The sequence below is a fragment of the Triplophysa rosa genome, linkage group LG8 (genome assembly GCF_024868665.1).
Source record: "Triplophysa rosa linkage group LG8, Trosa_1v2, whole genome shotgun sequence".
In the NCBI taxonomy this organism is placed as follows: Eukaryota; Metazoa; Chordata; class Actinopteri; order Cypriniformes; family Nemacheilidae; genus Triplophysa; species Triplophysa rosa.
This window is the reverse complement of record NC_079897.1, coordinates 10221247-10243305: the sequence shown is the minus strand read 5'-3', so window position 1 is coordinate 10243305 and position 22059 is coordinate 10221247.

The window sequence follows — 22059 nt, the reverse complement described above, 5'->3', positions numbered from 1 at the left end:
TGACATAAATTGTGTAAAAACAATAAAGAACCAAAACCAAAAAAAGGAGAATCACTAGGTAAAAACTATTTCCGATACAGATTGGGTAGTGTCAAACAACAATTGTCAACAGAACACTCAATGAAGAGAAGAATAGCATGCAGGAGATGAAGTGATGATAGAATAAATGAGCAGAGTTTATTGAACAAACTTAGTGTCAGGGCTCGGGTCTAGCTCTACTGGTCTTTGTCTTTGTTTCTGTCGAGCACTTGACTGTTGCCATTGTCGTGGCGAAAAGTCGATCAGCCAATGTTGAAAGAATTCACGAAGACCAGAGAGCCAGGTTTCAAGAGGTTTCAATCTTTATTTGCTCGAGCAAGCAAAGTGAGACACACAGAGTTCATCTGTAGATGCCCAACAATTACACTTCTGACTCCATCTTTTATACACTGTTCTCAAGTCGTTATCACAGTTTAAACCAATCATATTTACCTGACATCATCTTCTCCCAATCAGGTTCTACATGACCTCACTTATTTTTGTTTGCCCATCCTCTTTTGACTTTCCACAGTTATATATCAAACTTCTTACGTTAACTTTTAACTGTGGCGAAACCTTTTAAAGGATTAAAAAATATATGTACATACATCCATCTTTAAAATGTAGATGTATGTCATTTTGTCAGTTGCTACTGTATGACAGACAAACACATCCATCTCTGAAATGCGAATGTATGTCATATTGACATTTACTACCCCTAGCTTACATGTACTTCAAAAACTACCATGCTTTTTAGACCAGATCTCGTGTGAAGATTACATATTGTGTGTGTGCTCAAAGCGTTTGCGTGCAAAGGATGTCTTATGGTGCTGTTTGATGTTCAACTTGGCCTGTAACCTTTGACCCATGAGATCATGGTCTTTTTGCTATGAGACTCATAGTCTTTTCTGTGTTAGAGAAGTGTGTGAGACCTATAACTAGTTTAAATGCATTGTCTCATATAAAAACTCAATCAATAATAGAAAAACTTAATACTGTAATAAAAAAATAATAGAAAAACTTAATACTGTAATAAAAAAATAATAGAAAAACTTAATACTGTAATAGAAAAACCACCATACCATGTGCTCCAGGACCGCGTGTGTTGCCCCGCCCCCTTGTTACCCGATCGCCTACTCTTTGTTTGATTCACCTAGTTCCCTCGTTAACTCTCAGTCTCCCCAACTGGTTTCTCATTTCACCTTCTGATTTCCCCCCTTTTTATTCCCTGTGTGTTTCAGTGTTCTGTGTCAGTCAGTTACAGTTTGTCTTGTGGCGATCGCTGGCCATCTTATCTAGTGAGTCTAGTCTAGTCTAGTCTAGTCTAGTCTAGTCTTGTTGTTTCCAGTTTTTTGATCAACATGTCTTGTCCAGGCTCCAGTGCTGCTTTCACCCTGTCCTGTTCTTGCTGCTCCCGCTTTGATTAACTTCGCTACAGACTTCAAGTGGCGGCTATCTGCCGAGGAGGGTCACCGAGGCGAGTCGAGCACCTCTTCACCCGGGAAACCTCCCGTTGAGTATCTCCTACTGATTCTTACAGCCCGGCTGTGTGAACGTCGCCCTGGGATTGTGTCCCAGCTAACGGATTTTGGTCTGGGATCGTTGCCGCATTGTATGGATCATCATCGGGGATTTACGGTCGCTTACCTCTGGTTTCCCCGAATGTGACTCTAAGCCGACGGTATCACCGGGCAGCTAGCTTTCCCTGGCTGGACTGCCGTGGACTGTGCCAACTCCTTCAATCCCCGCTTGCTGCGGACGTTCTGTGGATTATTTTTTGGTTTTCCCCGCTTGCTGCAGACGTTCAGTGGATTATTTTTTGGGTCTCTCCCCTCTTCCCCTAACGGTCAATTGGCCGAGCACTCGAGCCTTTGCCCTTTTGGTTTATTCTTTTCTGTCAGTGACTTTGTACTGTTTAAATTCTTGAGTGTGGGGTTTGCTCATTCTGGGGCGTAACTACATGGTGGCCATGGGTGGCCACGGCTACCCCTGAATGATGGATGGCCACCTATCTGGCCACCTCTGTTGTGCGAAGCAGTTTTAAGATGTGTCGGAGTGCTGTGCAGATCATTCAGCGTATGCACTGAAAGTAACGCGAGAACATTACTCTCGCGTTAATATGATGTCATACGCTGACGCACTGACGCAAACAGTCTGAGCGCTATAGCTGAACAGCTGCTAACCTCTTCGTGACAGTGTATTGTACTGTCTGTGTACCATGGAAGTTCATCGCGAGCAGAAGGATCAGGTCAGTAAAATCTTGTTTAACTGGATTTCATTCATTAATTACATTTTCGCAAAAGTCTAAGTTGGGGTACAGCAATGCTTATTTTCTATAAAAAATGCTAACTTAATGCAAATGATAGCTAGCAAATTATTTTTAAATAATGTTAGCACATGAAAGCATTGCAAATAAATTGTTTACTTTACGTTCTTTGTGTATGGTTTTTGACCAGCAAACTATGTGTAATGAAGAATTGGTGTAAATTACAGAAGTTAAAGAATTTTTGGTCACCCTAATAAAATCACTGGGTCTTACCTGGAAAGTTCTGGCTACGCCCCTGTGCTCATTAAAACTTCTCGATCCTGCGTTTGGCTCCAGTGTCTTGCATCACACATAGTTGCGTTTTATTGCTCAGTTTACCTTCGTCTGACTAGAAACAAATTCAGCAGGTGTTATTATACCAACATAGAGAGTGAAAAATTACTGCTTCACAACATCCATGCCTTGTGATGTTAAGAACCTTGAGGAGCAGACCATTTGATACTCATTTATACTTATGAAGACAATACAAAAACAGCATTCAACATAAGATTAAACAACATAAGAAAAGTAAAATAAATAGGTAGAATGACGTGAATATATAAATACTAAACTAAATATAAGTAAAGAAAATTTATAAAATATAAGATAATAAATTAATTACAACACATTCGTATGTCAGTACTCTCAAGTCAGAATTGAATAATTTCTAAGAAAATACACACACAAGTTGCTTTTAAGAAGTTCAGATCCTACGATCTATCAGTGGTTAAATTATTATTATAATAGTTACTGTGATTGCCATGCGCAAGATATGGCCAGTTTGTTGTCCATGGTTTTAATACTAAAAATGTATTACTACTCAACTCAACTCTCAACTTTATTTATATAGCGCTTTTACAATTTTCATTGTTACAAAGCAGCTGTACATGAGACACATTGACTACAAGCAAAACAATCAAAGTTGTACCTGCAAAAACAAGAAAAGGTTGAAAACACAGAAGACAGACACACCCACACACAAAACACTCCACACACACAACACGCACACGCACCAACACACACAGACACAGACACACACACACACACACACACACACACGTACGTACACAGACAAGTACGCACACACACACACGCTCAGTGAGAGCACACATTTAGGATAAAGGAGAGAGAAGCACAGGTCAAATATAACAGATAATAAATTCCTATATGCAATATTAATTAAGTAAAACTTTAAGATTCTAAAGCAGCCCCCCCGGTCAGGCAGATAGTGCAAAAACAGTATGCAAACGGTGGCGAGGAACCCAAAACTCTAATCGAGAAAAAAAACCTCAGGAGAACCCAGGCCCAACCAGGGGATTCCAGTTCCCCTCTGGCAAAAGCTGCTGCCTCTGCACAAGCTCCAGAGAACTTGCACAACAAGGCTAAATAAAATAAATAAACTTAATAATAAAATAAATTGTAGTTTAAGATTATCATTAATAATCTAATAGCATTTGAAGTTTTGTGGTGAAGACATGTCAAGAGACCGCGTCCTTCTTTATCCAGCTCTATCATCTCAGCTCTTGTCAGGTCCCCACTTCCCATTCTCCACTCTACCATCAGGTCAGGCCATGAACTGCATCCTGCTCGCTGTGGTAACCTTGGAACAATGAGACAAGACTGGCTGAGACAGTGTCTGACATCATGCTTGCGAGCTCACACACCTCTTTAATGTTATCTTTTGTGATCTCCGATTGACGGAGTCGAACATCATTTGTGCCGACGTGAATGACAATCTTACTGAATTTACGATTAGCCTTAGCCAGCACATTTAAATTTGACTTGATGTCAGGCGCTCTGGCTCCCGGTAAACATTTGACTATGGTGGCTGGTGCCTCTATGTTAACGTTCCGAACAATAGAATCACCGATAACTAGGGCACTTTCAGCAGGTTTCTCAGTCGGTGCGTCACTGAGCGGGGCAAACCTGTTCGAGACTGTAATCGGAACGGTCGAGTGATGTTTTGTCCTGCGACTACGCCGTCTCACAGTCACGAAGTTTCCCAGCTGCGGGGGATTTTCAACCGGAACCGAGCTGTGTGCGCTAATGTTGCTCGCATCCAAAGTGTTTTCTATCGTCGTTAAACTCTTACTATCCTCAGATAAAGATTGGATGCGAGACTCTAATTCTAAGATCTTCTCTGTCAGCCTAACTATTTCCCTGCATTTATCGCATATAAACCCTCGCAGCTGACAGAGAAGGCTAAGCTAAACATATGACATGAGGTGCAATAACAATAATAGGAATAGAAGCCATAACTCACCGGATTTGAAGTGCAATTCCAACTTACCAAGGTTGCTCGATGGATCGTAGTATACTCGCTTAAAAAGAGAAACAGTTAGCACACAAGACAAACCAGAGGCAAGATGATATTCCACAGTGTGAACAGAAAGCAAGCTAACACGCTATTGCTATGCTAACGGCGTTAAGTTAACTATCACTTTTGGTTTAGACTCTTCCAAGTAAATAACAGGAACAGGGTTATTGAGATATCAGGATAAGTTAGCAACGACAATAATAATTAACGAAAATAAAATACACTAATATTAGAGCGAAGTGATAAGAGCACGGATACAAACAAGCCCGCCCAGCGATGCACGAAACAGGAAGCACGGAGACAGGACAGCTCCAGAACTTGCTCACGCAGTGAATCTTCAAGGTTGTGTCATAAAGGTAAAACTTGTGTGTTGAACTATCACAGTGTCTTCTTTACCATTATGTCTACCTGGACATTGTTCTATTTTTTGTTTTCAAAAAAATACAGTAAGGAAAGACATGACAGGTGACATTAATTGCAGTGGTGGACAGTAACGAAGTAAATTTACCTGAGTACTGTACTTAAGTACACTTTTTGAGTATCTGTACTTTACTTGAGTATTATTTTTTCTGAGTACTTGTACTTTAACTTCACTACATTTGAAAGCCAAATATCATACTTTTTACTCCACTACATTTATAAAAAGGTCCAAAAGTAGAAAATGGTTTCTGTGCAGCGGGGTTTCCTGTGTGCGCAATTTATCTGGCTTGCGATCTGCCAGGACCTTTTACTGTTGCCAAGTATTTCAGTTTTTCTAAGCTCGCGGTTTTCCGGCAAGCTTTGAATGGCCATTTGGCAGATTTTTTTAACGCAAATCTGGCAACTCTGGGATCTTCCCCGCTAAACTAATGTAAACGTTGGCGCTGCTACACCGTTGATAGCGCTCTAAAAAGGCAAATAGACCATTAAAAGACGAAAAAGGCACATGTTAAAGTGTAGTGTAATCATGTGTGGGTTACGATCAGTCAAAGATCGTAGAAACATTGTCATGAAAATGATCGGCAACGGCTAAACGGTAAATAAGCATCACATACACCTTGAGCTACGCGTGCATGTTAACTTCTGATCTGCTGCTATATCATTTAAAGCGATTTGGAAAATGAATGATGTTTTTACTGAAGTTACTATAGTTGAAGTATTTCTGTTGAAATAAAAACAATAGAACCCTACATAAAATGTAATGGATTTAATGGTTATAATGGGAATTGTATTATGGATACTTGTTGTCTACTTGTATGTGATGGATTCTATTGATGGGATGGTAAATCCTATTGGAATAAAACCCAAAACACACTACAAAGAGGAATTTAATTTAAAAATCTCAAAAAAATCAATGTTTTTTTTCAGCAGGGATGGTATTTGCAGTAAAACCACAGTATCCACAAATTTACCATTTTCTAAATATAGGAACCATACTCCAATTAATAATCTTTAGTAAAACCACAGCAACTAAAAATACCATAGTTTCATTATACTAGCTATAGTTTATGTTTGTAGTTAAATGATGGTAACACAAATGGTAATAAATCCAACAAACACATGGCTTCTACACTTTACTATTTACAAGAACCTTACTACTTACTGGTAAATTGCTGCTAAAACTGGTAAAGGGAATATACAAAATAAAAGAACACTGCTCATAATTACATATAAGCCTAGGGGGCTAATGAGGATAATTAGGCTAAATGATCATACAGGATTATATCTAAACTAAACATATATGCGCTAAACATATAAAGCTCTTACTCAACTCAACTCAACTTTATTTATATAGCGCTTAAATCGTATTATATTGTATTGTCATTGTGTTGAATGTCTGTACTAGAAGCTTCCAACACCAAAGAAAATTCCTTGTGTGTGCAAGCACACTTGGCAATAAAGCTCTTCTGATTCTGATTTTACAATTTTCATTGTTACAAAGCAGCTGCACATGAGACACATTGACTACAAGCAAAACAATCAAAGTTGTACCTGCAAAAACAAGAAAAGGTTGAAAACACAGAAGACAGACACACCCACACACAAAACACTCCACACACAGAACACGCACACGCACCAACACACACAGACACAGAGACACACACACACACGGATGCGCACGCACACACACACAACACACACACACACACACACGTACGTGCACAGACAAGTACGCACACACACACACGCTCAGTGAGAGCACACATTTAGGATATTTAGGATAAAGGAGAGAGAAGCACAGGTCAAATATAACAGATAATAAATTCCTATATGCAATATTAATTAAGTAAAACTTTAAAATTCTAAAGCAGCCCCCCCGGTCAGGCAGATAGTGCAAAAACAGTATGCAAACGGTGGCGAGGAACCCAAAACTCTAATCGAGAAAAAAAACCTCAGGAGAACCCAGGCCCAACCAGGGGATTCCAGTTCCCCTCTGGCAAAAGCTGCTGCCTCTGCACAAGCTCCAGAGAACTTGCACAACAAGGCTAAATAAAATAAATAAACTTAATAATAAAATAAATTATAGTTTAAGATTATCATTAATAATCTAATAGCATTTGAAATTTTGTGGTGAAGACATGTCAAGAGACCGCGTCCTTCTTTATCCAGCTCTATCATCTCAGCTCTTGTCAGGTCCCCACTTCCCATTCTCCGCTCTACCATCAGGTCAGGCCATGAACTGCATCCTGCTCGCTGTGGTAACCTTGGAACAATGAGACAAGACTGGCTGAGAGTAGAGTACTGTTCTGTACTCTTTGATGCAACAAGTACATCAGTTGTGTTTTTGGTTCCGGTTGATCTAACTAATGCAGCCTAAACCCTCAGAAGATTTATATTATGGAAGAGTAGTGTATGCAAGATTAAAAAGATGCGTCTTTAGTCTAGATTTAAACTGACAGAGTGTGTCTGCCTCCCGGACAGTGCAGGGAAGACTATTCCAAAGTTTAGGCGCTAGATAGGAAAAGGATCTACCACCTGCACTTGATTTTGAAATTCTAGGTATTACCAACTGACAGGACGCCTGAGAGCGTAATGCACGTGAAGGACTGTAATACAAAAGGAGTTCATTCAAGTACTGAGGAGCTAAACCATGTAAGGCTTTATAGGTAATAAGCAAGATTTTAAAGTTAACGCGATGCTTTATAGGTAACCAGTGCAAGGTTGACAGAACCGGGCTAATATGTTCATACTTTTTTGTACGTGTAAGAACTCGAGCTGCCGCGTTTTGGACCAATTGGAGTTTTTGTAATAAGCCTGCAGGGCAACCACCTAACAGTGCATTACAGTAATCTAGTCTTGATGTCATGAATGCATGAATTAACTTCTCTGCATCTGAGATTGACAGCATATGACGTAGTTTAGATATATTCTTAAAATGGAAAAACGCAATTTTACAGGTGTTGGCGACGTGGCTCTCAAATGACAGATTACTATCGAATAGAACGCCAAGATTCTTTGCTGACGACGAGGGTTTTATGGAACATCCGTCAATAGTTAAACAGTATTCTTGGTTGTTACTTATAGCAGTTTTCGGTCCAATAAGTAACACTTCCGTTTTGTCCGAGTTCAGTAATAAAAAGTTGTTACTCATCCAGTTTTTTATATCGACTATGCATTCCATTATTCGATGGAACTGCTGTGTTTCATGAGGCTTCGAGGAAATATAAAGTTGAGTATCATCAGCATAACAGTGAAAGCTAACTCCGTGTCGCTTTATTATATCTCCTAGAGGTAGCATGTATAATGCGAAGAGCAGAGGCCCTAAGACTGAGCCCTGTGGTACACCGTACTGGACTTGCGATTTGCGTGACACCTCATTGTTTATTGCTACAAATTGAAAACGGTCGGATAAATAAGATTTAAACCATTTCAAAGCTATTCCCTTAATGCCGACATAATTTTCGAGTCTATGTAGGAGTGTGCTGTGGTCAATGGTATCGAATGCAGCACTAAGGTCTAGCAGCACCAATAACGAGATACAACCTCGGTCAGACGCCAATAGCGTCGAATCTTCTGCAGCGCATGATATGAGGATATAACCAAATAGAACTCATTACCAGAGTTGCTCACTGCAAAATTTGCCCCCATTGACTTTCCATGGTAGGAATAAAAATGACTATGGAAAGTCAATGGGGGCAAATTTTGAAGTGAACTACTCCTTTAATACAACTGATACTGTGAGCTACTCTGTGTATTCAGTAGGTTGCTTCAGAGGCATAAGGTATACGACAATAAAACAATGCACAACTGACATAAAGGAAATTTACTTTTAATACTTGAGTACTTTTAAAAGCACGTACTTCTGTACTTTTACTCAAGTAAGAATCTGTCTTTACAACTTTTACTTGTAGTGGAGTAATATTTGACCAGTAGTATCTGTACTTTCACTCAAGTAAGGAAGTTGTGTACTTCGTCCACCTCTGTTAAATTGATTCCCTTTTTATGCTGCTATTATAACCCTTTATACTCATTTTGTTCTAAGTAGGTTTCACTTAAGAGAAAAGCAGGTTTCACTAAATAATGCATCAAACAATACAGTACACATTAAAAAGATCAATAATATATTTTTCTGCTGTTATCCTTTGGAAGCATTACCTAGAGTCATAAAGTCATAAGAGCAATATTCTGCATATACGCTGCAATCAGCTCTGGTTTTGTGAAAAGAAAGTCTCTTATTGTCACGAAAGCTGTATAATCAAAGCGCACGACGAAGTAGAATTCCAAAGATACTTTAATAATAATAATAATAATAATAATTGAACAGGGATAAACCAGGAGCAGACACATACAGATATCCATAAACATGTAAGAACAATACCGGACAATGAACTAAATGACCAGACAGGCTTAAATACATAGGGGAACATAGTCAGTTTAAACAGAATCAGGTGAGGGACTAATTACCTAATAAGGAAATCAGGCACAGAAGACAAAACCAAAACAGAACAACCAAAACTAAGCTAAACCGTGACACGTATAGGTCTATTGTGCATGTGAGCTGATCAGTTTTGATTTAAAATTGTAGTAATGTTGATAATGACCAACTGTACATTTAATAATGCAAATTTGTATAAATGTATAATCACAAGCATATATATCAACTGGCCTGGCTCAGTGCATGAATCTGTGTTCTGTCAGTGAAGGTAAAGTATGTAGGAACACTTGCATTGTGGCAAAGAAACCCTATATACAATTTTCCCTTTTCTGTACTAAGACGGATGGCCTGTTGGTGGCGGACAGGGGTTATGCACACCATTTGAAACTCAAAGAATTTAATTCCCAAAGAATTAAAATTGTATGCTTCAGCTGACCACTCAGCTGGGACCAGCCATCAAAGATGACATCAATATACTATATGTCACTTTAAATGCATACTGAATCTTGTCGTGATTCTGCCTCATCTTGTCATGTCTTTCTCGATCTTGTGGCAGAATCACGACAGGATCCCTTGTTTTATGTGGAGAGAGAAGTTTCGGCCTTCCACATTCCCTCTCTCTCCGGTGTCGGGTCTTTGTTCCCGCCCTTTTGTCTCGTTATTGCTTGTTAATTCATTCATGTCCCGCACCTGTTCCCTCTTGATTTGCTCCCCTTTAAATAGTCCTCATGTTCGTTGTTCTGTCTTCAGTCATTGTGTTTGCTGTGTGTGTGTTTGTACAGTATGTCTTGTTTACCCGTGTCCTTACCAGTGTTCTCTTTGTTCATGCTCGTGCTCGTGTTCTTGCTGTCCAGTCCAGTAAGTGTGTAGTTTAGTTCATTTCCAGTGTTATGTCAGTTTATTGAAAGTTAGTCTGCGTCCTTGTTATTTCTGTCATTAATGTTATACCCCAACGTGGGTCTTTGTTTTGTGTTTTTTGGTTTAAATAAATATCCTTTTGTTAACCCCTTATCTGCTGCCTGCAATTGGGTTCTTCCTGTGTAAATCATGACAGAATCTCAATTTTTTTATATTGTTTGTCATATGGCTAAATAGAGGAAGTAAAGTCTACATTAATAAATATGTATAGTGTTCATACTGTTGCTTAATTATGAGTTTTGTCGTGGCGAAAAGTCGGTCAGCCAATGTTGAAAGAATTCACGAAGACCAGAGAGCCAGGTTTCCAGAGGTTTCAATCTTTATTTGCTCGAGCAAGCAAAGTGAGACACACAGAGTTCATCTGTAGATGCCCAACGAATACATGTCTGACTCCATCTTTTATACATTGTTCTCAAGTTGTTATCACAGTTCAAACCAATCAGGTTTTACCTGACCTCATCTTCTACCAACCAGTTTTTACATGACATCACTTATTTTTATTAGTCCATCCCCTTATGCCTCGTTACAGTTATATTTCATCCTGCACTTGCTACAGTTATATTTCCGGCCTACCATATTAAGATCTCCGGCCTACCATATTAAGATCTCCGGCCTACCATATTAGATCTCCGGCCTACCATATTAAGATTTAATTGTAGGGAGCGCTTCAATAACACAACGTATATATGTGCTCTTTATCTTGACACCTTTCCGGGGGCTTTCGGACGTCTCAATAACACATACGTATATCATGTGCAATAACACATACGTATATCATGTGCAATAACACATACGTATATCAAGTGCTTTTTATCTTGACACCTTTCCGGGGGCTTTCGGACGATACATGATTTAACCTTGGTTTTATTAAAAATGAACTCATGGTTTAGTGTGATAATGATAAACAACCCAGCGTTCTTAATTAAAGAGTACATTCCTCGAGATCATAAAAAATACATTTCATGAAGTGTTTAATTTTGCCGTGTTTGAATGTAAGCAATCTGCCAAGTTGTAAATCCGAAGGTGAACGAATAACAAAGTTATTAGCTTATAAAAAAGGTAATCGACTCTGAATCACGCGAACAAGCCATGACCTGTCCGAATCTTTAACCACAATGTACCTACGTCACTAGAAAAATCCCCGCCTACTGACTGCGAAAACTTAACTCTCTCCTCCCCAAACACTGTACTAGCTCGTTCGTGACGTGTGCATCATGTCTAAGAGAAGCTGTGTTCTATGTAGTGAAACTAAGTCAGTCTTATTTTCACTACCAAAGGAAGAACTTCTGAGGAAAAAATGGTTACTATTTATTTTTCAAACGACACCAAAGGAGTATAAACCGAACGTTTTACTTTGCGCGCGTCATTTTACCGAAGATTGCTTCATCAATCTTGGCGCCTTTACTGCAGGATACATTAAACGTCTTTCCTTAAAAGATGTTGCAATACCAACTTTATTTGGACCTGTAAGCTCCACCGAATCACAACCTGTAAGTGTGACTCTTTATTTTTGTCTTTACTTAAAATTAAATTTGTGTGACGTTATCTCATGTCTGTGTTTAGCTAACGTTACCGTTATTTTTGGGGTTGTTACTGTTTGTTTACCTAACGTTAGCTATAAACTCGTTGCGCTAATGTAAGTGTTCAACCATATTAACTCGCAAAGTCTTTATTTCAAGAACTGCGTGGTGTACTATAGTTATAATAACATCTGAAGATACGAACACCGTACACTGTATGCCGTGATAACTAACTGTTACAAGAGAAGTGTCTAAAACAGTCCTTTTTCTTACTGGCATCTGTATAAGGATTAAAGAATGATTCGTCAGACTCGGGCTCGAGCTGGTAAGGTAAAATCGACGCCATCTCTCTCTATACACTGTTAATATCCAGCCACCTGCAAACCGTAATACAGCAGTAATGATTGGCGGTCCATTTGCGACACATGCTGAACGCGTTTGACCAATCACAGCAGACTAGACCATTTGACCAATCACAGCAGACTAGACCATCTGACCAATCACAGCAGACTACACTATCTGACCAATCAGATCAGACTACGCTGGCGGAAAGGCGGAGATTACACAGATGAATCGCGGAACGAATCATTTGAGAGTCAGTCAAGAAGTAAGGTAATAAAAACTGCTTATTATTACGAAATAATAGTATTTTTACATCATGTATGTACATAAACTTGTTGTCGGACACTCCATAAACCAAAATAAGCCCTTAAAAATATTGAGGAATGTACTCTTTAAACTTCTCTACAAAAGTGTGTGTGGTGTACGTGCAGTTCCTGTCGTAATTTGATAAGATATTTGGTGTGTACGCAGGTGTTCAAGTGTTCAAACTCATACATGAGGCCCATAGCCCTTGTTACAAGAAGTATATGAACTCTATAAATTCCTTTAAATGTATTCTTTATATAAGAAAACTATTTTATATAAGAAAACTCAGTAATATATTTAGAATATACGAAAAGTCAATAATATGTCAAGAAAAACCACCATATAATCCCCCCTTTGAGGCTGACAAGCCTCACACTCCAATCAGGTGTTAACCATAAACATAGGAATTTTTAAACTAATATAAAATGTAACAACCAAAATAGTAAAAATGCTTCATAGTGCTTAAAATTATTAATAAATTGCGTGTGCATTTGGTGAATGATATAATAATACTTAGGTTATTAGCAAGCGATATATAAAAAATCCTTCCACCATTCTGTAAATACTTCATAACATGAGTATTTCTGTTTGTAAACCCTCTAAACTTAATTTAATTCTTGACCCTTAGTCAATATTAGCATATGTGTGATCTTTATCCATGTTATGTTGAGATATAGCATGAACAATCATCTGACTTGGAACAGCGGCTGCAGCTGTTCGTTGGAAGGACTTCATTATACATGGCCAAATGCATAATGTCACTAAAATAAATGCAATAATACAAGCCGCAATTAGCATCAAATTTTTCATGTTGGTGAACACACTCATGATCCAGTCCCAGTTAAAAGTCTCTGAGGTACCCTCAGATTTGGTCATAGTTTCAATCATTAAAGAGATGTTCTTCATTCCTTCGTCGATGAGATGTCCATCCGTGTCGTTCTCTGGAATATAAGTGCAACAAGTTTCTCCAATGACAGCACAAACTCCTCCTTTCGCTGCTGTCACTTGGTCCAAGACCAAGCGATTTTGCAACACAGTCAATCTTAGTCCGCGTAGATCCTCGTTGATGCCGTTTATGGCAATGTTCGTGGTATCCATAAACGATGTAAGTTCAAATCTAGTGATCTCAACTTTATTCATCAGAGAACTGTCTCCCAACATACGACTAAACACAGCTGAAACTTTCTCTGCCACTGTCCAGATGTGATGATTCCTTGGCACCGGGCTGTTAGATGAGAAATCAAACAGTCCTCTGCGTGTCCTCTGTTGTCGTGTAATCGTTTCATGTGGTATGATGATTGCTCCACCATGTAGTTGTACCAAAGAACACAGTCCTGTCCATTCTCTAGGTAATGATAGGTGTACTCTGTATCCACACAGCCAGTAATGTTTTTGCAACACTCCAGCTCCTTGTCCATCTGGTATGTGTAGTGAAGAGCAAACCGCTACACATTGATTCTTGGTCCGTTCAGCGCAAGATAAGAACTCAAGTGCCATTATTGTTTGTGTCAAATTAGGTTGGTTCCATTCATTAGCATCCACTTTTAAAGGATATATTAATGCTGTCATCCTCAGACATGTCAGACACTTCTGTCGGGTAGTCTGATTAGTTGTAACTCCATTATGAACAGTAGAGCACTTTACCCTTGGAATCTTTCCCACACGATGTAGTCCCTTGGATCTTTCGTAGCACACCAACTTGTCTGGTATGTGTTGAACTGTAGCCACTTGACCAAACACACGGTTGATAATCTTCACCTTTTCAATGGTTTCATTCGCATGTTGTCCGAAATACAAAGTGTCAGATGTTGTGAAGGACGCTGCTGCTACTGCTACTAGAGCCAAGTTCTCCACTGTGTCTGGGTCCTGATGAGGCCACCAATCTCCTGCCGCTGTGCTATGAGGAAACTGTGCACAGACATAACAGTTCCTTGGGTTGTTGATTCTCACTGTGTGGTTAGTCAATTTCCACCACAGGTTGTCTGCATAATGGTGTGGAGATCTCTCCTTATGGTCCATCCAGGTGTCCAAGGATCTGTTCAAGAGTTCATCATGATGTCTTTTTTGTCGTATTCTGTATTGGCTGTAGGATGTCCTAGTGTAATTCACAGCATCAAAACTTTCTGGATCAAAAAAGTCATTGGTGTCGTTTGAAACAATGTGTCTTTCTGTGATGTTGACTTTCAGTTTTCCATGGAATGATGATCTTCTTCTAGATAGTAAATAGTCACTCAGGTTGTCAAAGTTCTCTTCAACGTCCTTTGCCGCCTCATCATGTTGTGGAGTAGTTTGATTGGAGGTAACTTTGGTCTTGTTTTCGTCTATTGTGTTTTGATACAGAATCAGTGGCAGACTGCCAAGGTCAATCAGAAATATTATCACACATGCTGTAAGAAAACTTGTCATCATTCGTTCTTGCTGTAGTTGATGTTTCATGATCACACAATGTCTTAATTCAAAACGTAGAAGGTCGTAGTATATCTCCAGGTAGTACAATCAAACTTGGTGCGCTGTAGAGTTATATGTCCTGTAGCTCTATCAAGCACTGGTCGAAGTGTTGGTCTTGTATGACCAACCACTGAGCTTGTTCCCAGGATGGTTATGGAGAACTGATGTTGTTCTGCTACGGTAGCAAATGCTGCCAGTATACTGCTGTCTTCATTCAAAATGTTCAACAGAGTCTGGTGTTGACTTAGTCCAAGGAGTGTACTAGCTCGTTCTGATGAGAATGGATCAAAAGGAAATCGTCTGGTTTCTGGGGCTTTAAAGCCTGGTAGAAAGTAATCATCATCTGTCAACGGTACTGCTTGCTTCCACATATAGTCTGTTGTTGGTGAAATATGAATCTGGTTCTTTTGAGGAAAGTAGTTTCTGTTTAGCTTCTTCCTGATGGAATGATCAACTACTGGTGAAGTTGTGGTGACTGCTGGGCCTTTTTCTGAAGTCAGCACCACTCAGCTTCTTCACAGCTTTGATTCACCAACTTTACGGTAAGGGCAGCTTTCCCACTTTCTGAGAAAACATAATAAAAATGCACACATGTGCACCAAGTGCACTCGCATAATGGTTTTGATTATAGAGCACTCAAAAAATAAAACATCAAACATTTATATATGAGTTTGGATGTTAAAATAATAAACAAAGTTAAACAAAAGTTTTCTAACTACTTGCCTAATATTGACTAAGCTAATGTCTAAACTATTCCCATATATGATAATACAATTCTAAACTCCCCCCCTTTCTGTCCAAAACACAATAAGCAATTGATGGGACACTGCTCTTACACATTACTAGACCTCCTCCTCGTACTCCTCATGCTCGCTTATGGTAGTCAGTATGTCTAGCATGTTCTCAGCATTATTTGAATATGTGCTGAAGTCGCTTCTTAACATCATCTGTTTATCTGTGGCCTTTACCACCATAGTTCTTATAACTGGTAACAAACAACAGAACACTGCTGAAAATAGAGTAAGCCCTATTGCAACAAAGACTCCTATTTTAATCAGCCATGAACTCCATGATCCAAAAATTGAATCCAACCATGTTCCAATTTCTTTGTCTGACCCATCATTGGCTGTCATTTCATTTCTCAAGTTTCTTAACTTCTCCATTGCTTTTGTGAAAGACCCATCCGGGTCAGTATTGTTCTGAATGTATGTACAACAGTCATCTCCAAACATTACACAAACACCTCCCTTTTCTGCTAAAAGCCAATTTAGTGCTTGTCTATTTTGCCAGGCCATTTTGCTAGTTGGAGCCAACTGTTCTCCTATGGCATCAAATGCATCATTTGTGAAGTTAATGAATCTTTGCTGGTTATAATACAAATAGTTTATCCACTCTGTGTTTTTGTTCTGTGAAATCCATATGAAAATGGATTCAAATCCTGCTTTAACTTCATGTCTTGCTTTGTATTTATTTGGAATATTTCTTGGTTGTCCAATTGAATCTAGAAAGATGTTGGGATCAGTCTCATATGCTCGTTTTTCTCTTCTCTTTGGTAGTTCAGGTTTCCTGTCGACTTCCCAGGGAACCATGGTAATGTCTTGCAGTAACTTCACTCTTGCACATATTCCATTCCAATTTTCAGGTAGTGTTGGTCTTAACCTCTTATCCCCACATACCCAAAAATAATCTGCTATAGGCACACTCTGTTTTTCAAATGGTCGGATTAATGGCCATGCTAATGTTTGATTCTCACAATTTTCCCAACCTATGATTTTCAGGTTATCAGTTATTGTGGCAGAGGCAAACCTGTTATTCAAATATTTTGCTGTTTCTTTTTCATCAAACATGTCTTTATCCAGATGCCAGATCGTGACACATTTTCCTGGGAACATCCCTAATTGGGTTCCATTAGATTTACTCGTTTTATTAAAACACTCATAATCCAGTGCGTAATCTATGTCATAGATTGTTGGTGCCTCCACCTCAATAGGAGACATTTTCACATTTATCTTTACACACTCCTCCCCCCATCGTCTATGGGTTACATGATGTTGCAGTTCTGGACAACTAGCCATGGCTAAACATTCTGCAGGACAAAAGGGAACTGCATGCCTTTCGATGGTACATCTTTTGGAGTAATACCTAGCACAGTTTCTAAAATCAAACGGGTTTGGCACAACAATCAATTTACTCATAGGTGATGGTGTACAGAGCACACAATCTGCAAGATCAATCTGTTCTACAGTGAAACGAGCCCACTTGTACCACTCATTATGCTCTGCAATGTCTAACAGTCTCTCAAATTGTGGTTGCTCTCTTTCACAGGTTCCAATCTGGCATTGTCCATTCAAGGTCTGCGAAATTGATTGAAGGGAATTCTGCGGCCATTGGGTGGTCATCTGGTAACTCCCCACTGTCGGCAAGGCTTGCAATAAGTTCATCAGTGTCAATGCTATGATCAAGATCTCGTGGATTTCCTTCCTGACTCGGACTAGGCCACGTGTCGTCCTGCCATGAGATATTCTGTGTGATCTCTCCCCTCTCGGTCTCTCCCTGATCGTTTCTATCTCCCTTTGGGCGGCGTTCTCTAGGTACGACACAGCCCTCTCCCCAGATTGTTCTCCAAGGGACCCGTGTCCTCTCTCCCGCTCTGACTCCTGTCGCGGCTCCTGGTCCAATTCCTGTTCTGACTCCCTTGGTTCTCTTGGCTCCTGGGCCTGCTCCCCTGTCTCCTGTTCCTGTGGTGCCTCGGAGATCGGCTCCTGGTCCTGCTGTGTCTCCGGGACTGGCTCCTGCTGTGCCTCCAGGACTGGCTCCTGCTCCTAATAGCAGATCATTTGTAACTCTGATCAAAGCAGTCTCTGTACTGTGACATGCTCTAAATCCAGACTGGAATTCTTCATTGATGTCATTCCTTTGGAGGAGTAATATATTTAGAATATAAGAAAAGTCAATAATATGTCTAGAAAAACTACCATATAATCCCCCCTTTGAGGCTGACAAGCCTCACACTCCAATCGGGTGTTAACCATAAACATATGAATTTTTAAACTAAGATAAAATGTAACAACCAAAATAGTAAAAAATGTTTCATAGTGCTCAAAATTATTAATAAATTGCGTGTGCATTTAGTGAATGATATAATAATACTTAGGTTATTAGCAAGCGATATATATATAAAAAATCCTTCCACCATTCTGTAAATACTTCATAACATGAGTATTTCTGTATTTTAACCTTCGAAACTTAATTCAATTCTTGACCCTTAGTCAATATTAGCATATGTGTGATCATTATCCATGTTATGTTGAGATATAGCATGAACAATCATCTGACTTGGAACAGCGGCTGCAGCTGTTCGTTGGAATGACTTCATTATACATGGCCAAATGCATAATGTCACTAAAATGAATGCAATAATGCAAGCCGCAATTAGCATCAAATTTTTCTTGTTGGTGAACACACTCATGATCCAGTCCCAGTTAAAATTCTCTGAGGTAACCTCAGATTTGGTCATAGTTTCAATCATTAAAGAGATGTTCTTCATTCCTTCGTCGATGAGATGTCCATCCATGTCGTTCTCTGGAATATAAGTGCAACAAGTTTCTCCAATGACAGCACAAACTCCTCCTTTCGCTGCTGTCAATTGGTCCAAGACCAAGCGATTTTGCAACACAGTCAATCTTAGTCCGCGTAGCTCCTCATTGATGCCTTTTATGGCAATGTTCGTGGTATCCATAAACGATGTAAGTTCAAATCTGGTGATCTCAACTTTATTCATCAAAGAACTGTCTCCCAACATATGACTAAACGCAGCTGAAACTTTCTCTGCCACTGTCCAGATGTGATGATTCCTTGGCACCGGGCTATTAGATAAGAAATCAAACATTCCTCTGCGTGTCCTCTGTTGTCGTGTAATCATTTCATGTGGTATGATGATCGCTCCACCATGTAGTTGTACCAAAGAACACAGTCCTGTCCATTCTCTAGGCAATGATAGGTATATTCTGTATCCACACAGCCAGTAATGTTCTTGCAACACTCCAGCTCCTTGTCCATCTGGTATGTGTAGTGAAGAGCAAACCGCTACACACTGATTCTTGGTCCGTTCAGCACAAGATAAGAACTCAAGTGCCATTATTGTTTGTGTCAAATTAGGTTGGTTCCATTCATTAACATCCACTTTTAAAGGATATATTAATGCTGTCATCCTCAGACATGTCAGACACTTCTGTCGGGTAGTCTGATTAGTTGTAACTTCATTATGAACAGTAGAGCACTTTACCTTTGGAATCTTTCCCACACGATGTAGTCCCTTGGTTCTTTCATAGCACACCAACTTGTCTGATATGTTTCGAACTGTAGCCACTTGACCAAACACACGGTTGATGATTTTTACTTTTCCCAGTGTTTCATTTGCATGTTGTCTGAAATACAAAGTGTCAGATGCTGTGAAGGACGCTGCTGCTACTGCTACTAGAGCCAAGTTTTCCACTGTATCTGGGTCCTGATGAGGCCACCAGTCTCCTGCCGCTGTGCTATGAGGAAACTGTGCACAGACATAACAGTTCCTTGGGTTGTTGATTCTCACTGTGTGGTTCGTTAATCTCCACCACAGGTTGTCTTCATAATGGTGTGGAGAGCCCTCCTCATGGTCCATCCAGGTGTCCAAGGATCTGTTCAAGAGTTCATCATGATGTCTTTTTGTCGTAGCCTGGATTGGTTGTATGTTGTCTTAGTATATTTCACAGCCTGAAAACTTTCTGGATCAGAAAAGTCATTGTTGTCATTTGAAATAATGTCTCTTTCTGTGATGATGACTTTCAGTTCTCCGTGGAATGAGGATCCTCTTCTGTATAGTAAATAATCACTCAGGTTTTCAAAGTTCTTTTTGACGTCCTTTGTTGCCTCACCATGCTCTGAAGTAGTTTGATTGGAGGTAACATTGATCCTGTTTTCGTTTATTGTGTTTTGATACAGAATTAATGGCAGAATGCCAAGATAAGTAAGAAATATTATCACACATGCTGTAATAAAATGTGTCATTGTCCGTCTTGCTGTAGTTGATGTTGCATGATCACACAATGTCTTAATTTAAAACTTAGAAGGTCGTAGTATATCTCCAGGTAGTACAATCAAACTTGGTACGCTGTAGCGTTAGATGTCCTGTAGCTCTATCAAGCACTGGTCGAAGTGTTGGTCTTGTATGACCAACCACTGAGTTTGTTCCTAGAATGGTTATAGAAAATTTATGTTGTTCCGCTACGGTAGCAAATGCTGCCAGTATACTGCTGTCCTCACTCAAAATGTTCAACAGGGACTGGTGTTGATTTAGTCCAAGGAGTGTATTAGCTTGCTCTGATGTAAATGAATCAAACGGAAATTGTCTGGTTTCTGGGGCTTTAAAATTTGGTTGAAAGTAATCATCATCTGTCAACGGTACTGCTTGCTTCCACATGAAGTCCGATACTGGGATTAAAGTCTGCTTTTAAAAGTCAAAAGGTACAAATCGATGTCCTTGTAAGATACTGAGTGATCAGCTTTTAGTAGTTGATTAAAGATATGTGGAGAGTGCCTGTAACCTTGTGCTAATTTTTGGTATGTGTATTGTTTACCTTCATAGGTAAACGCTAACAAGTGTCTACTTTCCTCCACTAGTGGAATACTAAAGAATGCTGAACAAAGATCAATTACAGTGAAGTATTTTGCATCTGCTGGTATATTGGTGAGTAGGGTATGTGGATTCGGAACCTCTCCTGGGTAATCTTCCACTATTTCGTTAATGGCTCTTAGATCATGTACTAATCGCCATTTTGTCTTGTCTGCTTTAGCCACAGGAAGTATTGGAGTTTTACAGTAACTGGATGTTTCGACTAACACGCCTGCTGCAACCAGTCCTTCAATCGTCTCTCTTATGCCTTCTACGGCATCCGGTCGTAATGGATACTGATGCTTTCTTGGCAACTTAACTCCTGGTTTTGTTTTAATTACGACAGGGCTGGCTGACAAAATGCTGCCCACATCAGTGCTGTGTGCAGCCCATAAGTTCTCAGGAACTAGTTCTTCCATCTCTTTTAGGAGCTCGGCATTTGGACACTTTGTTTCTCTGAGTCTTTGTTTCTACTTCTCGGTCTTTTTTAGCAGTCACTTCCACTTCCCACGGGATTCCCTCTAGGAATGTGGTGCACACAATCTTCATGTAATGTTTGTCTGCTGACATAAATATCAACGGATTATCTGTTTTTTCCCATGTGATGTCTTTTGCCTTTTTCATCATTGGGCCTAGATCTTTTGATTCATTTTCCTTCCTCACGTAGAGTGTGACATGGGGAACCGAGTTTTGAACACAAAACCATTTCTTGGTGAATTCACATTCATCAATCTGTAATGCTGCTTCTTGTGGTCCTATGACTATATGTTGAGAGGTCATTGAGACCTTATGTCCCTTTGTCTCCTTCAGCCATTTGTTTTCCAAGTCCGTTCTTCTTTCAGGGTCATATTTCATTGTGCAATGAAATTCTGAACAGGGTATCCATGGTTCATCAATTTGCTCTCTTATATATTTTCCCCATTTTGCAATTGTTTTCTCTACATCTTCCTCTATTTCTCCAATCCTGAAGACATTGGCCTGTGGTGTCTGCATGAGCATTTGCTTTACTCCGCAGTTTTCAATGTAAATGCCATCTGAGGAGCAAAGTATTTGCAAATCTAATTTACACAATGCATCCCTCCCTATTAAATTTACAGGCGTATGTTCTGATACTAAAATGGGTATGGTTACTTCTTTATTTTTAGCTTTCAGACTAACTGGAGCTGTTACTGGAATTAGCTGCGTTTTTCCCGAAAATCCTACTGTCTTTGTAAATTTGCCAGACATGGGGAGGTGAGAGGCATAATTTGGATTTATACAAGTACAAGTTGCTCCAGTGTCTACCATCATTGGTGTCATTTTGCCAACTTCAACCTGCAGCATAGGTTGTTGATCAGCACTCCTTGTTAGCATTGGATGCTGACCCCTCCCCATAGGATT